Source organism: Salvia splendens, chromosome 16 (assembly GCF_004379255.2).
Source record: "Salvia splendens isolate huo1 chromosome 16, SspV2, whole genome shotgun sequence".
Classification (NCBI taxonomy): Eukaryota; Viridiplantae; Streptophyta; class Magnoliopsida; order Lamiales; family Lamiaceae; genus Salvia; species Salvia splendens.
In genome coordinates this window covers 11,318,746-11,325,822 of record NC_056047.1, presented here as the reverse complement: position 1 = coordinate 11,325,822, position 7,077 = coordinate 11,318,746, and positions in this window count along the sequence as shown.

Genomic DNA, 7,077 nt, shown 5'->3' with positions numbered 1-7,077 from the left:
AATGTAACATTTTGAAAGGAATACCGTCATCAGAGAAAGACGGAGGGAATAGTTCCTTTTTAAAACACCCTACTAACAAATTAAATACTCCCTCCGTCCCTGATTAATTGTCACTCTTTTCTATTTCGACATGTCCCTCAATAATTGTCACACTTCATTTTTACTATAAATGGTAAGTAGACCCCACATTCCACTAACTCACTTCGCTCACATTTTATTATAGATGGAACATCTTTTTTAGTACACCAACTATCTCAAATGAGCAAATTTGGTCCGTGACATTTCATAATATCTTTTAAGGTCCATCAACTATAAGTTAATATCAATTCAACTAGTTTTTTACTATTTCCAATATTTTCATGACCAAAGTACCCTTAAGGCAATTAAGGGCAATTCAATCTATTTATTCATCCACTTTTTTCTTTCTTCTAATTTATTTGGGATTAAGTTTAATAGATCTTATACTATTATTACTAATATATACCATACCTTATTTGAATACTATGATATTACTTTCTAGTGCTAGTTAATACTTTTATAAGGTTACATTTTCAATTATTTAAATAAAACTAAGATAAATATTTTATTTTAATGAATCTCGTAATTTTATTAAACTGAAAATTTAAGTTAAACATAACATATAATATATACTATATTGAAATAAATATTTAATAAAGTAGAAAAAATATGATTCACGAATAGTCAAGGGAATAGATATGAGAATTATGAACAATTTATGATGTTGTAAATAGCCTAATGATAATATTAAGACGCGACATTGTGATATTAAACAACCGATAGCAACTATTGATTTTTCATTTAATTAAATAATCATAGATTTAAATTAATCATATATTCAACTAAGAATGTCATTGTCTTTTTTATTAAATTGATTATTGATAATTTCAACTATTTTTTTAGACTACAACACTACATAAGAGTAGATAAATAAAACTTAGCTCTTTGAATTATTTAAGATTCTATGTATGTTAATAAATTTTATTTTATTTTTAATTATCAATTTTGTATTGTACTTAAAAACAACATATTTTATGTATAGCTTTAAGATTGAAAAATTAATCTTCCATCTAGTAAATTGAACTACTTTTATATACAAATATTGTATAATTATTATGCTTACATATATTTATTTCTAAGTTATTTCACTATTAATATTAAATATAGTACAATGATTTAAAATATTACAAATAAGTAAAACTAAACGGAAATAATTAATAGTAATGGAATATTAATATCATTAAGATATTTTTATATTGAAATTAAAATTACAGGTAACATCTTTTTTGGTACATCAACTATCCCAAATTACATACTACTACTTTAATGAAAATGAGAGGGTAAATAGATTGAATTGCCCTAATTGGCCTTAAGGGTAATTTGGTTATGAAAATATTGGAAATAGCCAAAAAGTAGTTGAATTGATATTAACTTATAGTTGATGGACCTTAAAAGATATTAAGCAAATATTATGAACCAAATTTGCTTATTTGGGATAGTTGGTATACTAAAAAAGATGTTCCCTCTTTATTATAAAACCAATATAAAAAAGTGGGTCTCATATTCCACTAATTTTTTCAACTAACTTTTATTTACATTTCTTAAAACTCGTGCCCGGTCAAAGAGTGAACGTAGTAGTATTTATCATGTCTATAAGTTAAATTGAAGTTGGTAATAAGAGACGAACGTAGTAGTATACGTATATATAATATGGTGATGATTTAGTATATAGGCTAAAGCCAAAGTCTGAGTGGCTATCCAATTTATTCCAACAACTGCTGCTTTGATTGGACGACATCATCTATGCGCTGTTGTCCACAATACTTTCCTTTCTACTTTTTGGTATCTGTATAAACTACGGAGTTATTATTCTAGTTTATGGACTGTTAATCATTTTTTTTATTGTTTTAGTGTTTTTTGGAACTACAGTTTATTAAAAAGTATTGAAAAAAAATATTCCGTACCTAAAATGTGTAAAGTGCAAAATACGCATATTCCACTAATTAATTCTTACTCACATTTTATTATAAAACTATATTCCACTAACTTTTTCAACTTACTTTTCATTACATTTCTTAAAACCCATGCCGGGTCAAAGTGAGACAATATTTGAGAAGAGTATGATATATTTTCCTGAGGAAACATCCCAAGTTAAAAAACTAGAAACCATTTATATAGTTTACTCAATATATATCTTATTAATATATACCCAAGTGGTTGGGAGATGGGGGCTAGCCATTTGGAAGAATATCTCACGGCACATTTCATTGTAACTAAAATTATTTATTTAGATTTTCTTCTCTCCGAAATGGATACAGATTTAAGGAGAGAATGCAATTCAGTATTGCAATATCAACTTTTCCATATGGTGCTTGAAATATAATTCAAACGGTTAATTAATAGCCAAGTAACATTGAGTGTATTCGACTCGACGATTGTGGAAAACAAATGAAAGCTTCTGCCATGCAATTCAGAGATTAGAGGGTTGTGATTTTTTTGTTTTTTCTAAAAAAAGAAATAGGGGAAGGGATTAAAGAGTGGTAAATTGTGACTTGACGCAACTGAGCAACAGAGCATCAAATGTGATCCTTTGCAATACATCTGTCTTTTTCATTTTGACCTAAAAACTAAAATGGAATCATATAAAAACCAAAGCTTAAAACATCCAAAAATAAATAACAGACCGAAGAAAGAAGACAATTTCTTATGTTTCCACAATAAGCAAATTTACATTTATATTTAGAATTACTGTACTTATATTTTTAAAAAATAATATTGCTACTACAGTAACTTCTTTTTTTTCCTTATTTAAGGTAATACTACTAGAAAACCAAAGCAGTAAAATAATTCTGACAAACGTAGCTTGTTTGTGTGTGATTCCTTCGCCGCAACAATTTATATCCTTTTTATTATTAGCTAAGCAATTAATTAATTTTGATGTAAGGGCCCACGTTTAATTTTATAATCTATTTCTGTGTACCACGTTGTGATCTAATACGGATACCTAATATATTTATTTATTTATTTATTTATTTATTTATTTATTTATTTATTTATTTATTTATGTGGATCATAAGTCTATGAGTCGCAAACATTCTTCCCATGGCAACGTTAAGAGTTGGCAACTTGGTACCAAATGTTGGTCTAGCTATAAATAAAAGAATTTTTGTCTAACAAAATTAATTCGCCCAACCGTACCGATCTTACTATTTATTTATTAATCAAATTAAATCGTTTTATTATACTATTCCCTCCGTCCCATTAAAGATGATCCACTTTCATTTTTCATCTGTCCCAACCAAGATGATCAATTACTTAAAATGGAAACACATTTATCTCTACTTTATTCTCCCTCTCTTATTTAACTCTCTCCACTCAACAGTCAACACACAAACTAAAGTTACATAAAATTTCGTGTCGCCGAAGGAAGGGGTCATAAAGGGTCATCTTCCTTGGGACGGAAGGAGTATAAGATCTAGTTACGAAATATGGTTGGCTTTAATTTGGATATTGCGTCTGACATTTTTAACGAAATAAATTTGCAGTTAATGCAGCTAAATATGTACGGAATAAATTGCATTTGCTGCTCGAAGTTGTGCCTAAATTTGTTTCTATTGTATGATAAGAATAAAGATAATTAACATTAATTGATAACAAAAACAATTATTATAGCGTAGGGCGAAAGAAAAAGAACACGATTTGCGTGACCAACGAGATGATGTAACCATCCATTGTTTTAACTTTTAATCTGTACTATATCTATCTTCTAATAATATTTCTTTAAAAAAAAAAGTATAATAAATTTCAGTAACCGTGCCAAATCAAATTAATAAATAATTTAAGGCAAATAAAAGCTTGTTATATTCCCGTAATATTTGAAATTTTAAAGATAATTTGGTATATATTGAGAGAGGTGAGTATACAAATTTAGAATTAATCAATTTTGGAATGATTAGGTATTTTGATTTATTTCTCTTTGCCAAAAAAGACAGATTTTCACACATTCGGCCAGCGCCCTATCTCCTTCACTCCCATCTTCTCTTATGGAATTAAACTAAAATTAGTTAGGTCATCCACAACGCTGTTACTTATCTGTCCCTTAAATTACTATTCATGAGTTCCACTATGCTTTTTTACTCCATCTCTTAACTAAGGGACGGAACCTGCAACCCTCCGTCACTTATCCGTCCATTAAATTACTATTCATTCAATTTCATTTTTTTAAAAATTTTTTTCCAACATATTCAATTAATATAAAACACACTTCATTAAAAATAAAATAACATTACAACATAAAATTCAAAAAAATTAAAAATATAATTAAAAATCCTAAAAAAATTAAAAATACATAATTTAATTTCCTCCCCCAAAGTTTGCCAAAATGTGCTCCATTAGATCATCTTGGAGTTGGGCGTGGGCGGTAGAGTCACGTGTCCTTGCCCGAATAGACAACCGTTCTTGTATAGACGGATGCACTCCCCTTCGAGGCGGACTACTTGCGGTTGAGCTTCCGGGGGCTTCAGGGTCGAACCAATTTCCCGCCTCGGGTCCTTCGTCTTGGACAATCATGTTGTGCAAGATTATGCACGTATACATGATGTCGACCATGCTCTCCATGAACCACGTACGAGCCGGGGCTTTGATAATATTGAAGCGCACCTGGAGAACCCCGAACGCCCGCTCCACATCCTTCCAAGCAGCCTCCTGCTTCTGCGCAAAAGCCCCTGCTTTGCGTTCACAGGTCTAGTGCACGTCTTCACGAAGGTTGGCCACTTCGGGTAGATGCCGTCGGCAAGATAATACCTCATTTTATAGCGCTGATTGTTAGCAGTAAAGTTGATGGCCAACGCTTTACCATCCAAAACTTCGGCGAAGAGGTCGGATTGGTGGAGCACGTTTATGTCATTGTTCGAGCCGGGGACCCCGAAGTACGCATGTCAGATCCATAGTCGATAGTCGGCGACGACCTCGAGTATAACGGTGGAGTGGGTGCCTTTGTGGCCGCTCGTGTACGACCCCCTCCACGCCACCGGGAAATTCTTCCATTGCCAGTGCATGCAATCGACGCTGCCAAGCATCCCGGGGAATCCGTGCACTTCTTAGTGAAGGCGGAGCAGGAACTGGCAATCTGTCGTGCTTGGCTTCCGAAGAAATTCGTCGGTGAAGGCTATCCGGACGCCTTTGCAGAATTGGAGCAAACACATTCTCCCAGTGTTGTCTCCAATGTGGAGGTATTCGTCGAACACATCCGACGTTTGTCCAGGCGCAATCTGACGAATTGATGCAGTACATTTTTGCAGCGTCGTGTGGCTGGGACGGCCGACGGCGTCGAACCTTTCTTGGAAGAACTCTTCCCGGGCCGCCAATGTATTTGCGATGTGGAGAAAGAGCGGTTGCCGCATGCGGAAACGGCGACGGAAGTAGGTATCTCCCCACACCGGGTTATCGCAGAAGTAGTCGCAGACTAATCTTGCGGCGGCTTCCTCCCGGTTAAGATGGATGTAAGTTCGGGAGCGTCTTTGGGGCGGCGCGGCTTCCTCCGCCTCCCGGCGTCGATCTTCTTCAGGTGATTCTTCCATTATTCGACGCATTTGCTCATACGGATCTATGGGATCGATTAAATTTGGGGGAAGAATAAAAGAAAGATGATTTGAGATGAAAATTGGAGAGGAAATGAAGATGATTTGGGAAGAATAGATGTGTAGTTGTGTGTGAAATGAGGATAAATTAAGAGTATTCATAGAGTAAAAAAATAAAAATAAAAAATAAAAAAGGAAAACGGCTATAAAACGGTAATATTACCGTTTGCCAATTTTTAAATTTTTTTAATTTTAATTCGAATTTAAAAAAAAATGATTTATTGCATCAACGTGACGAATCCCACTCGCGGGCCGGCGAGTGGGCGTCACGCATGGCCTGGGAGCTTGCCACGTCGCGGGAGAGCGTGGCGAGACGTCTCGCAACGGGCAGCGGAGGGACGGGCGATCCGACAGGATGGTGACGGGACGAGACGCTGCAACGTGTCCCGCCACAGTTCCGTCACGGAGGAATGAAATACGGGCCACCCGCGTAACGCGTTGCGGGTGGCCTTAGAGATTTGACACTAAGAGCATGAATAACGCGGAGGGTCGGGCCGCAAATCGTGAGTCCTGTCCCGTCCAGCGCGTTGGAGGAGGAGGCGGCACGGCTTGGGCCGGTCCCCGTGCCGCGGCTCGGCCTGGGACGGCTTTATTCGGGGGACGGGCTGCATCCGCGAGTCCCGGCCCAGCGTTACACGCTTCTCGGGCCGGGCCGCAAGTCCAATTTTTTTTTTTTTTTATTTTGTGTCTATAAATACGAGCATTCCATTTGTGCATCAATCTTACGTGCATTTCATTTCAATCTCTATTATACCCTTTATTTCGGCGTTAATGGATTGGTTCAACTGCGATGAACGTGAGATGGAGGAGTTCGTTAACTCTAACAATTGGTACATACAAGGGTTGCAACCATCGCAGCCACAGCCTAGTCCGGGAATCGGTAGCAACGTTGACGTAACATCGCCGGTCAACACCGAAGAGTTCGAGCTCAGTGAGATGGAGCCCGCTCAAGAGCGAGGTAAGGAGAAGGTCGGCGAGGAGGATGGGCCGAAGAAGTACGGTCCGCAATAGACAATGTGGCTTGCGAGGAACTACATCGACGTCGCCGAGGATCCTATCATCGGCAACCAGCAGACCGACAAGGCTTTCTGGGAGCGGATTGCTCAGAAGTATAACGCTGGCCGTCCTAAAGGGTCGATCGAGCATAGCTACGTGAAGCTGCGCAAGCATTGGGGCCGTGTCCAGGCGGATATGAGCAAGTTGAATGAAAAGTGGGCCAACGTAGTCCGGATGTGGCCGAGCGGGAACAGCGAGGCGGACCTCGTCGAGAAGGCGAAGGATGCGTTCTTCACTGACGGGAAGAAGGCCTTCAAGTACTTCGAGGTTTGGAAGCTCGTCGAGAAGAGCCCGAAGTACACCAGCGGTGCCGAGCCGGCGGCAACTGGGGCGGCGAAGAGAACCAAAGTTTCCGCCTCCGGAA